Here is a 13,041-nt window from a genome sequence, read left to right as displayed (position 1 = left end):
ATTCCTGCCCAAAAATAGCCCTGTACCGAGTTATATATGAATTTTACTGCTTTGTGTTCTGTACACTGCCTAGAGCCACTGGGGTAGGGCAATTAATAAATAATCATCATCACCCCTTATTTCCTTTCTTCTGACAGCAAATTCTTGTTCTGTTTGTTCTTGGCAGTCTTTTACTCATGGCTTGTTTACGGTGGCCTGAACTTCAAACTCTTGGTGCTAAGTCTTCATGCTCCACCAACATATGAGGCATTAACATTTAACATTTCCCTTTAGAGTCTGTCTCCTGAGTGTCTGGAGTCTTCAGGCCTTTCAAGCCTGTAATGGCTTCCTTTGACAAGACATGCAGTCCATCAGCACTGGTGGCATAGAGGCTATTGTGCCTGACTTAAGACCAGAAGGCTGTAGGTTTTAGTCCTGCCTAGCTCAGGTTTTTTCCTTTTCCTTCTAAACCTCAGTCAGAGGCTGAGAGAAAAAGAAATTCAAGGCTCCTGACCCTGGTGTGATTTGAACACACAGCCTTCTGATCTGGAGTCAGACGCGCTACCGTTGCGCCACAGGGTCACAAGCTGGCCTGATGGTACAGCTGCCCAGGCACCCACGGCCAAGATGTGGTGGAAGAAAGGGGCCAAGGGGAGGGGGTGCGCGCAGCTTGAGGCTGTGTGCGGTGGGTGGAGAAAAATATGCCCAAGGTGTGTGTGCACGTCTCTCACTTTGTGGTGCAGCAGTGAAGTCTGTGTTGTCCTGTTTTGTTTCTGGTTTTTTGCTCATCATTTTTTATTTAAAACTTGCCTGCTGTTCTCAGAGACACAAGGAAAGGCTTGAGTCAGCCATTCAAAGGGGGCGAGTTTGAATCATGCCAGAGCTGCTTTTGTGCCTCTTGCCCTGAGAGGGGGCCCAGTGTGCTGCAGCCAGTGAGAGCTGGGCCCCATTTCCAGGTGGGGCTGGGACATGTGCAGTTGGGTTCAGCACCAGGGTGGGAGGGTCACAGTGAGCTTCTTTCTTAGCTGAAGCAGTGGGACCGCTTAGTTTTTTTGGTGACTTCAAATCCCATGTGATCCCTTTCCTCCTGTTTTGGAAGGGTTGCCACCTCCAGGTTGGGAAATACCTGGAGATTTTGGGGGTGGAGCCTGGAAAGGGCAGGGTTTGGGGAGCGGAGGGACTTCATTGGAGTATAATAAGAACATAAGAAGAGAACCACTGGATCGAGGGGTGCCAGTCTCCAGGTGGGGGCAGGGATCCCCGGATTTTTAGGCTGCTTCCAGATGTCAGCCAGCTGGCCATTGGTTGGTTGGTTGGGAATTTGCCAATTGTAGGGCAGGATGCGCGGCACCCACTCTTTTCAAGTGGGGGCCGCCAGCGTGTGCCCTGCAAGCAACGATCTCAGTGCTTGTAGGGAGTGCGTGCGCAGTGCACACTCTTTTGAAGTGGGGGCCACTTGTGCCTGCTCTGCAAGCAGCGAACTTGCCACTTGCAGGGCAGGCACCAGCAGTCCCTGCTTTCCCCCAGCCATTTAAAGGGAAGGTTGCCCTCCCCTGCCTGGCAACTGGTGAGAGCCAGTTCGGAGTCGTGGTTAAGTGCGCGGACTCTAATCTGGGAGAACCGGGTTTGATTCCCCACTCCTTTCCTTGCACTTGGCTGGATGGCCTTGGGCAAGCCGTAGCTCTGATAAGGAGCTGTTCTTGAAAAAGAGCAGTTTCTGTCAGAGCTCTCTCAGCCCCACCTACCTCACAGGCAGTGTTCCCTCTAAGCTGAGTTAGTGTGAGCTAGCTCACAGTTTTTTAGCCTCCGGCTCACAGATTTTTGTCTTAGCTCAGGAAGGATGGCTCCAGAGCAAACTAATTCATGCAGTAGCCAAATCGCTCACTCACAACTGTAATGCCAGTAGCTCACAAAGCAGAATTTTTGCTCCCAAGACTCCACAGCTTAGGGAACATTGCTCACAGGTGTCTGTTGTGGGGAGAGGTAGTGAAGGGCAGGGTATAAATCCAATCTCTTCTTTCTCTTCTTCTTCTTCTTCTTCTTCTCTATAAAGTACTGAGGCTGATGCATTGAGGAGTGATTTCAGCTCATACGTTATTAGGTTACAGGATAACTGGAGCTGCTTAGTCTGGCCCGAGGCCAGCTTCTATCCCGATGTAAACCACACCCAAACACCCACCCACACCCGTGATAGGCTATTTACAGTGCACTGGAGTCCCATTGGTCCCTTTTCGGATCCTAGCCCTCTGATAGGTGTGTGCTAGGATCCGTTTGGGCTATTGTCTCTATGAGCCAAGCTAGGGCCCTTTGCATGGCCACGTGCAGACCTGACCGCGCGTACTCGGTACACAACACAACCATAGCTGGATCAGATCAATAGTCCATCTAGTCCAGCATCCCGTCTCACATAGTGGCCAACCAGTTCCTCTGGAGGGCCAACAACAGGGCATAGAGGCCGAGGCCTTCCCTGATATTGCCTCCTGGCTCCAGGATTCAGAGGATTAGTGCCTCTGGATGTGGAGGTTCCCCTCAGCCACCATGGCTAGGAGCCACTGGTAGACTTCTCCTCCAGGAATCTATCCAACCCCCTTTTAAAGCTGTTTATTCCTTTGGACATCACTCCGTCCTCTGGCAGCAAATTCCACATTTTAATCACTTTCTATGTAAAGTAGTCTTTCCTTTTGTTCTTCCCGAGCCTACTGCCCATCAGCTTCATTGGAAGCCCTCTAGTTCTATTACTTTGGGAGAGGGAGAAAAAGTTCTCTTTGTCAACTCTCTCCACCCTGTGCGTAATTTTATAAACCTCTATCATGTCCCCCCCTTTAGTCGTCTCTTTTCTAAATGGAAAAGTCCCAGACGCTTCGGCCTTTCCTCCTAGGGAAGGTGCTCCAACCCCCTCATCCTCTTGGTCGCCCTCCCTCTGTACTTTTTCCAGCTCTGCAATGTCCTTTTGGAGGTACAGTGACCAGAACTGTACTCAGTATTCCAAATGAGGCTGCACCATAGAACCATACAGGGGTGTTACATTGGTCGTTTTATTCTCAGCCCCTTTCCTAATAATCCCTAAAGTAGAGTTTGCCCTTTTTCACCACTGCAGCACACCGGGTGGGGACTTTCCTTGAGCTATCCACGAGGATCCTTTCTCCTCTCAGTCTCAGCAACAATGCTTTGCTTCAGTTCTGTTTTTTAGACCTCTGGTTGCATCTACAACCCAAATCCTATTTCATTATTTATTGAATGTCCCCTCTTCTTAATTGTGTGATCCCTCTTGAGTCCTAGTTAGAAAAGCAGATTATACATGAATACTTTCATTGCATTATTTGGTCGTTGTGTAACCCGCCTCAAGTCATCAACAAGAAAAGCGGACTATGGGGAAAGTCGATTCAGGTGGGTAGCCCTATTGGTCTGCAGCAGCAGAACACAGTTTTAGTCCAGGGGCACCTTTAGAATCATAGGGTTGGAAGGGACCTCAAGGGTCATCTAGTCCAACCTCCTGCACAATGCAGAAAGTGCACAACTACCTTCTGGAGACCAGGGCTATTTTTGGGCAGGAACTCACAGGAATGGAGTTCCGGCTGGCTCCCGAGTTGACCACGCCCAGCAGGAACTCATTAGCATAATAGGCCACACCCAACAGCAGGAACTCATTAGGATTGGCTACATTAGGGGTGTGTGGCCTAACATGCAAAGAAGTTCCTGCTACAAAAAAAGGCCCTGGGTTTTGACAACAAACAAGGTAAACAGAATAAGAAGCAAAAGGTGGGTGTGGCTGGATGACCACACTTCTGGTAACATGTGGGTGTGGCCTAATATGCTAATGAGTGGTGCTATCAGGGGTGTGGCCTAATGTGCTAATGAGTTTCTGCTATTGGGTGTGGCCTATTATGCTAACGAGTTCCTGCTGGGCTTTTTCTACAAAAAAAGCCCTGCTGGGGACAAGCTTTCCCAGAATAAAACTTTGTTGGTCTTAGAGGTGCCACTGGAGTCAAGTAAATAAGCAAACATCTCGCAAGCGGCTTGAATTTCTCCAGGCCAAACTAAATCCAGAGGAATTTGGCAGTGAAAGGATTTCGAGATTCATTTTGCACGTGTAGGTGGTGTTGTTGTTTTTGGAGGGGGGAAGTGGGGTGGGGCAGGCGATCCCTTCACTGCCCGCCCATCCAGCACTCATGTCCATTGGGGTTTGGTACGTCTGGGCTGTCAGTAAGAAATCTGCAGCCTTGCCCCTTGCAAAGCCTCAATGGCCCGAAGGATCAGGGCTTCCTTCTGCCCACAGAGACACTTCCGGTTCCCAGTCGAACGTGGCCGTGCGATGAGCAACCCCAATTAGGTATCCCAGAGTGTCGCCTGTCCTTCGCTGCCTGCGCGCTGCTGTCACGCATATGGTGAGGATTTTCTCGTGTGCAATGGGAACCGGAAGAGAGGGTCCGCCCGGGCATCTCTCGCCTTTCCCTGTCTCTGCAGCCACCGCCCCCCCCAATGCCCCTTCCTCTTCCGCCTATTTGGGGGAGTTGGAAATTGGGGTTCGTAAGTCCGCTTGGCTGAGGAGGGGAACAGAAGAAGAAGAAGAAGAAATTAAATTGCAACATTTGGGAGGTGAGCTATAGGGAATAAATCTGCCTGCTCCTTTAAGAAAGCACTGAAGTGGGATTATGCATTCAGTCCAGTGGGGATGCGGCTGCGGAGCTGCGTTGTTGCTATTGCACATTCTTCTGGAATAGCTTCTCGGTGCTTTCGCCGGTTTGCTCAGGGTCTTTTCACAGAGAAAGTGCGTGTGTGAAGGGCTGGACCTCCACGAACTGGGCAACAATGTGGCAAATGAAGTTCAATGTTGGTAAGTGTCAAGTGATGCACATTGTGGACAAAAAAACCCAGCTTGAAGGATAGGCTGATGGGGTCTGAACTTGCTGAGTCGGAGAGGGGAAAAGATCCTGGGATCGTAGTGGACAGCTCAAGGAAAGCGTCGACCCAGTGTGCTGCAGCAGTGAAAAGGGATTCTTAGGAAAGGGATTGAGAATAAAACGGCTGATATTGTAATACCCCTGTGTAGATCTATGGCGAGGCCCCATTTGGAACAGGGTGTACCGTTCTGGTCACCGTATCTCAACATGGGCATTGCAGAACTGGAAAAAGTACAGCAGAGGGCAACCAAGATGATTAGAGGATTGGAGCACCTTTCCTAGGAGGAAACGCTGAAGAGCCTGGAACTTTTCAGTTTAGAAAAGTGATGGGGGGGGGCATGAAGGAGGTTGATAAAAGTAGGCATGGGGTGGAGAGAGCTGACCATGAGAAATTTTTCTCCCTGTCCCAAAAGACGAGAACTCAAAGACATCCAATGAAACTGATGGGCAGTAGGCTCGGGAAGGACAAAAGGAAAGACTACTTTACACAGAAAGTGATTAAAATGTGGGATTTGCTGCCAGAGGACAGAGTGATGTCCAAAGGAATAAACAGCTTTAAATGGGGATTGGATAGATTCCTGGAGGAGAAGTCTATCGATGGGCAATATCAGGGGAAGGCCTCGGCCTCTATGCCCTGTTGTTGGTCCTCCAGAGGAGCTGGTTGGCCACTGTGTGAGACAGGGTGCTGGTCTGATCCAGCAGGGCTCTTCTTATGTTCTTATGTGTGTGTGAATGGCTGTGCTGCAAAGGAGACTCTTTTTTTGCATTTTCTTTCTGGAAAAGGAGCTTCGTCCTATGTTGAAACCTCGAATGACAAAAAAGCCCCTCCCCCCAACCCCCCCCCCAACTTCACTTGCATGGGAGGAAATTCCTGGAAAGGGGTGGGGTTTGGTTGGGGTGGGTCCCAATCCCTTCTATTCTCCTTGAGATTTTAGTTGGATTCTGCAGAGCGGGTCGAAGGACCGTCACTTTCCTGGCAAGAATTCCACTTGTTAATGATCAATAGGAGTGTGTACAGAAAGAGCTGCCAAAGTAGGAGGGATTTTAACAGGGTCATGTAAGGAAAGAAGGGAAGGTGGATCTTTGGCTGACCTGAGAAGCTCCGGGGTGCCGTTCTGAATCTCAAGGGCTCGGGTCTTTTTTTTTCCTTTTCTTTCCCCCCCCTTTTTATTCAATAAGATATGCAACAGTACAGAAAAAAATAGAATAACTTTTAACACTTTAACTTTAAAATAAAAACAGACAATTCCAATAGCAAGCGGTAACAATCAGGGCTCGGATCTGACTGTGTAGCAGATCCCTGCAGAGACCCAGAGAAGACACAGATTACCTGAGGGAGAAGGCGCACTTTCCTAGAAAATGTCCCCGTAGGGCCCATGGCTACCTAAAAATGCAAGAGCCCCCCCCCCCGCCCCTTAATCAAATCAGGGGTTCCTCACAATCCCTTATGGAATTTTGGGCTTTCTAGCAACCTTGGAAGAGGCAGTCTCCTATTTCTCCTCTTTCTGTTTTCTGTTGCTTTGTATCCGTTTTTGAAATTTGCATTTTTACTTAATGTATACCATCTTTCTCCCTAGTGGTATCCCAGCGCAGCTTGCATAATTCTCCTCTCTTTCATTTTGTCCTTATGACAACCTTGTAAGGTGCGTCAGGCTGAGAATGTGTGTCACTGGACCCAGAACACCAAATTTCTGTGGCACAGCAGTGATTTGAACCTGGGTTTTTCAGACACTAGACCAAAACTCTTAAGCACCACACCACACTGGTTCTCCAGTATGTCGCTCCCTCTGTCTGATGCAGGGCCGGCTCACTTACTAGGCGAACTAGGCGGTCGCCTAGAGCAGGACGGCCCTTAGGGGCGCCAAACTGAACCCGGCCCCATCCTCTGGGAGTTTCTTGATTATTCTTCCTAAAATGCATTTATTTTTTAAAATTGGTGGGTGCACCGGGGGGGGGGGCGCCAGAAGGGATCCTCGCCTAGGGTGCAAAATAAGCTGGGGCCGGCCCTGGTCTGATGCCCTTAACAATCTTGCTTTCTCCCTTTTCTCTTCACACCTGTTGCTGACCTTCTCTTCTGATTCCTAAACTTCTTGAGCTGTTTTTTTTATGTGATCCTCAGCAGGCATGTCACATCTAACTCTAATCTCTCCTATGTAAACAAAAATTTAGGGGAAAGGTTGATTGCAGAATGTACCAGGTGACTGATGTAACAAAAATGAGGAACACGCATACTGGATGGGGGATATGGTTCTGGGTAGCAGTGTGTGTGTGAACAAGATCTTGGGGTACAGGTGGACCAAAAGTTAAATATGAGCAGCCAGTGTGATGCAGCGACAAAAATGGCTAATGCGATCTTGGGTTGTATCAACAGAGGCATAATATCCAGATCGCAAAATGTCAAACTCCCGCTGTACACTGCATTGGTCAGGCTGCACCTGGAGTATTGTGTGCAGTTCTGGAGGCCTCACTTCAAAAAGGGTGTGGACAGAACGGAGCGGGTGCAGAGGAAAGTGACGAGGATGATGGGGTGTGTGTGGAGACCGAGCCCTATGAGGAAAGGCTTGAGGGACTTGGGAATGTTTAGTATGAAGAAGAGGAGGTTGAGGGGGGACAGGATTGCTCTCTTTAGGTATTTGAAGGGCTGTCGCTTAGAGGAGGGCAGGGTGCAGTTCCTGTTGGCAGCAGAGGAGAGGACTTGCAAGAATGGGTTTAAATTAAGGGCAGGAAAGTACCAGCTGGATATTAGGAAAAACTTTTTTACACTAAGAGTTGTGCCCCGCACTGGCAGTCTTTAAGCAGCAGCTAGACAAACACTTGCCAGGGATGCTCTAGGACAGGGGTGGCCAAACTCGGTTAACATAAGAGCCGCACAGAATAAACGTCAGATGTTTGAGAGCCACAAGACGTGAACAAATATTACACATTTTTATTGGGGAAGTACGCACATTTGCTTTTTATGAACATTAAATGAGACTGCCAAAAATAATAACAAAAGTGGCAAAAGCAGATATTGATAATGATCTTTATTTGTCCGATGATATTTGCTTGCTAATGATATTTAGCTTCCCCAGCCGCCCTTGGCAGGAGCCGCACAATATGTGTGAAAGAGCAGCATGTGGCTCCCGAGCCACTGTTTGGCCACCCTGGCTCTAGGCTGATCCTGCTTTGAGCAGGGGGGTTGGACCAGATGGCCTGTATGCCCCCTTCCAGCTCTGTGGTCATCCCCCGGCAGTATTTGGATGGGAGACCCCCCAAGGAAGTCAGAAGAAGAGAGAGAGAAGAGATGGGATTCTGTGCAGTTACGCAAGCTGCACAGTGTGCTGTAGTGCTTTAGAGTTTCGGACTAGGACCTGGAAAACCCGGGTTCAGATCACTGCTGTGCCACAAAAGCTTGGCGTTCTGGGTCCAGTGACGCACATTCTCAGCCTGGCCCACCTTGCAGGGTTGTTGTCAGGACAAAATGAAGGAGAGGAGAATTATGCAAACTGCACTGGGGCTCCCCCTCAGGAGAAAGAAGGTATACATTAAGTACAAAATAGGAATTTAAACAATGGAGACTACAAAGCAACAGAAAACAGAAAGAGGAGAAAGAGGAGACTGCTTCTGCCAAGGCTGCTAGAAAGGTTGAAATTCCATAAGAGACTGTGAAGAACCCCTGATTTGATTAGGGGGTGGGGGTAGTTCTTGCATTCTGAGGCAGTCATTACTGGGGAGCATTTTGTAGGAAAGTGCACCCGTCCCCCTCAGGTAATCTGTGTCTTCTCTGGGTCTCTGAAGGGATCGGCTACACAGTCAGATCCAAGCCCTCGAGATTCAGAACGGCCCCCCGGAGCTTCTCAGGTCAGCCAAAGATCCACCTTCCCTTCTTTCCTTACATGACCCTGTTAAAATCCCTCCTACTTTGGCAGCTCTTTCTGTACACACTCCTATTGATCATTAACAAGTGGCATTCTTCCCAGGAAAGTGACGGTCCTTCGACCTGCTCTTGCAGAATCCAGCTAAAATCTCAAGGAAAATATAAAGGATTTGGACCCAGCCCTGCCCAACCAACCCCCACCCCTTCCCAAGCAAGTCCAGTTGGGGTTCTTTTTTCAGGGAAGGGGCTTTTTGTCATTCGAGGTTTCAACATAGGACGAAGCTCCTTTTCAAAAAAGAAAGTGCAAAAAAAAGGAGAGTGTCCTTTGCAGCACAGCCATTCACACACACATAAGAAGAGCCCTGCTGGATCAGACCAGTTGCCCATCTAGTCCAGTCTCCAGTCTCTCACAGTGGCCAACCAGTTCCCCTAGAGGGCCAACCACAGTGCATAGAAGGTCAAGGCCTTCCCCTGATTCTTAAGAAGAAGGAAGAAGAAGAAGAGATTGGATTTATAGCCCGCCCTTCACTTGGAGTCTCAGAGCGGCTTACAAACTCCCTTTCCCTTCCCCCTCCCCACAACAGACACCCTGTGAGGTGGGTGGGGCTGAGAGAACTCTTGACAGAAACTGCTCTTTTCCAAGGACAGCTGTGCCAGAGCTTGTGACTGACCCAAGGTCACACCAGCAGGTGCAAGTGGAGGAGTGGGGAATCAAACCCGGTTCTCCCAGATCAGAGTCCGCGCACTTAACCACTACACCAAACTGGCTCTTAAGTTAAGAGTTAAGAAACTGAAAGGGGGGGGGGAGGAAACTCAACCCAAAATCAGCTGTGAATTAAGAGGGTCAAGCTAACAACTATATTATATAAAAATACAAAGGTTTATTAGGGTGTACACATAGCTAAAACATACTGTGGTAAAAAGAAATAGTTTAAGTCTCAGACTTAAAAGGCTTATACAACCAAGTTAGTTATTATGCAAATGCAATAGATGGATAAAATATTTTGACCTAAGAACCATACGCGTTTCAGCCCCTTCGGGCCTTCCTCAGTGGTCAATATTCTTTATATTACAATGACACACATCCAGAAATGCACGCATAAAATTTCTTTGATGGAAGTGACACACATTTATATATATACAAGCCAGACGACCCGTGAAACTCGCGGGGGGGGGCGGAGCGGGGCGGCGGAGCTCTGCATTTAGCCGGCCTCGGCGCTTCCCCCCCCAGCCCCCGCCCCCTGGCTGGAGAGCGAGGCCCGCGCGGCTCATAGCCACCGGGCATCGGCGCTTTCCCCCTCCCCCGCAAAGCGGCTGTGAGGCGGCGGCGAGGGCGCCGGCAGAGCGTTCCCTGCGCATGCGCAGGGGACGCTCTGTCAGTTTCGGGGGGATTTAAGTATCCCCCGATTTTTTTTGAAGTTTTCGGATTTTTGTGCAGACGTGGGGACCTCCCCACGTGCGCACAAACATCTCCCTCCCCCCCAGGTGCCCCCGGTGCACGGATATATAGATATAAAGAAATGTTATGCGTGTATTTCCTGAACTTCTACGCCACCCTGGCTGTCTTATAAAGGGTTGCTGACATTTGGAAAAGAAGAATGGGTGTGTGTGTGTGAAGGGAAGGCCTGTCCAGACATGTGGGCGAAATGTTAAAAGGGAAGCGTGGAGAAAAATAGATCAACATCTGGCTCACTCCATTTGGGTTTTTCTCGATCAAACCTAGTTCCTTGATCCCAACTGGGAAGGCAGATTCAGATTCTACTAAGAAGAGGAATGCTAAAAGTGTGTGAAGGTTGAAAGTTTTCCCGTCTCCTTTTGTCTCCCTCGCAGGCAGTGGGAGAGCATTGGAATCACATTCTGGATTCTCTACTCTTTGGGCCAGAGTGGAAAAGGCCGCTATGGATCCACCTCAGGTAAGGGAAGAATCATCGGTGGAGGTGTACGCAGAACCCTTTGGGCTCCTCTTCCTTGTTTACAGGACCTGGATTTGGCCTTGAAATAAAGCAGGAGTCTGAGGCACCTTAAAGACTGTGTGCCTGTGAAGTGCCATTGAGTCGCAGCCAATTTATGAGAGGGTTTTCAAGGCAAGAGACGTTCAGAGGTGGTTTGCTTTTGCCTTCCTCCGCATGGACTTCCTTGGTAATCTCCCATCTAAATACTAACCAGGTCTGGCCTCGCTTCGCTTCCGAGAACTGACAAAATTGGGCTAGGCTGGGTCACCCAGGTCAGGACCCTTAAAGATTAACACAAATTATCCTGACATAGGCTTTTCTGAGACAGAGGCCCCTTCATTAGATGGGCACAGTACATGGAATGAGTAAGTTGCCCTTCCCATATTTTCTGATCAGCATGTTTAATAACTTCCTTCCCTTGTATTAAGGAGCTGTGATGGCTCAAGTGATTAAGGCGCTGAACTGCAGGCTGTGGAAGGTCGGTAGTTCAGCAGTTCGAGACCCGAGTTGCCACATGACGGAGTGAGTTCCCGTCTCTAGTTCCAGCTCCTGCCAACCTAGCAGTTCGAAAGCAAGAAATTGCAAGTAGATAAATAGGGACCACTTCGGTGGGAAGGTCACAGCGTTCCGTGTACCTTGATGTTTAGTCATGCTGGCCACATGACCACGGAAACGTCTCAGACAGTGCTGGCTCTTCGGCTTTGAAACGGAGATGAGCACCGCAACCCTAGAGTCGGACTCGACTGGCTTTCGAGCAAGGGAACCTTTACCTTTACCTTTACCTTTACCTCCCTTGTATTGTGCTCAGTCCTCCTACGTGTGCATTTCCATGTTAAAGTAAAATTATTTTCTCTTCCCCCACCCTTCCCTCTAAGTTAATTTTCCAAAGTCAGAGATAGTAGCTTATTCCCTTACCTCCCCAAGCTGTGCAGTAACCAAGATTTTATTTCCTGCCCTTTCGTCTACAATGTCTAGTATACAGAATTCTTGCCCTGGACCCTATGCAACCTCCTGTGGTCAAACCTTCCACCCCACCGAACATGGCCCCAGCACCTCGCCTCCCCTCCCTGCTCTCGCCCACCACCCAGTCCAAAAGGTTTAACTAACAATTGAAGAGTACAAGCTGTCTGTGTGTTTTGTGTAGATATGGACTTTAGATTGAACTTCCCTGGCACAAAATTTAGTCTCGTTTTGTTTATGTGTCAGGAAATCCTCTCTTCCCCCCACCCAATTGTATTAAAATGTTTCATGTATCTTGCAAAACCGAGTTTTGCCAAGCTGGAAACTTGGAACCTTTTCTGTATAGTGACTTTTTAACTCTAGTTTTCATAACCTGGAGATCAGACTGTTGCTTTCGCATGATGTACGTAGGTGTCTCATGACTGGAGTTGCTTTGTTTTGTAGTATCTGTACTCCTCGTATTTTTCAAGAGCTATTTTTGTAAACAGATGATGTATTTCTCCAGGGAAAACAATAAAAAAACACAATCCCAAAAAGGAAGAAAAAAGAAAAAAATAGATGCGCAGAGTGTACATCTGTAGAAGACACATTTGTATTTAAAGTTAGATGCAACAGAAACTTTTATGTACTTGTGGAATTCGCTGCCAGAGGATGTAGTGATGGCCACAGGAATAAACAGCTTTAAGAGGGGATTAGATAGATCATGGAGGAGAAGTGTATCAATGGCTACTGGCTATGGTGGCTGAGGGGAACCTCCACATTCAGAGGCACTAAACCTCTGAATCCCAGAGCCAGGAGGCAATATCAGGGGAAGGTCTTGGCCTCTATGCCCTCTAGCTGGCCCTCCAGAGGAACTGGTTGGCCCCTGTGTGAGACAGGATGCTGGACTAGATGGACTATTGGTCTCATCCAGCAGAACTCTCCTTATGTTCTTATGAAGGCCTCTCTGCTCTGTTGTTGGCCCTCCAGAGGAACTGGTTGGCCCCTGTGTGAGACAGGATGCTGGATTAGATTGACCATTGCTCTGAACCAGCAGGGCTCTCTCCTTATTTTTTTTATGAAGGCCTTGGCCTCTCTGCCCTGTTGTTGGTCATCCAGAAGAACTGGTTGGCCACTGTGTGAGACAGGATGCTGGACTCGATGGACTATTGGTCTGACCCAGGAGGGCTTTTCTTATGGTCTTAGGTTACATAAAGATGCTCAAAGGCAATCAACTCAGGACAGGAAGAATTTTCTTTCTTTCTTTCTTTCTTTCTTTCTTTCTTTCTTTCTTTCTTTCTTTCTTTCTTTCTTTTCTTTCTTTCTTTCTTTCTTTCTTTCTTTCTGTCTTTCTGTCTTTCTGTCTTTCTGTCTTTCTGTCTTTCTGTCTTTCTGTCTGTCTGTCTGTCTGTCT

General features: G+C 48.5%; 1 non-coding gene and 1 pseudogene across 1 annotated transcript; one reads left to right on the top strand and one right to left on the bottom strand.

Moving 5' to 3' along the window:
* Nucleotides 1–13,041, top strand: part of LOC107109782 — a 100,211-nt pseudogene that overhangs the window by 81,577 nt on the left and 5,593 nt on the right.
* Nucleotides 490–561, bottom strand: TRNAW-CCA. The gene has a single exon. It is a non-coding gene; the product is annotated as a tRNA-Trp (tRNA).

The sequence above is a fragment of the Gekko japonicus genome, unplaced genomic scaffold (assembly GCF_001447785.1).
Source record: "Gekko japonicus isolate JY-2015 unplaced genomic scaffold, Gekko_japonicus_V1.1 scaffold2279, whole genome shotgun sequence".
NCBI lineage: Eukaryota > Metazoa > Chordata > Lepidosauria > Squamata > Gekkonidae > Gekko > Gekko japonicus.
This window is presented reverse-complemented; position numbering and strand designations above follow the sequence as displayed.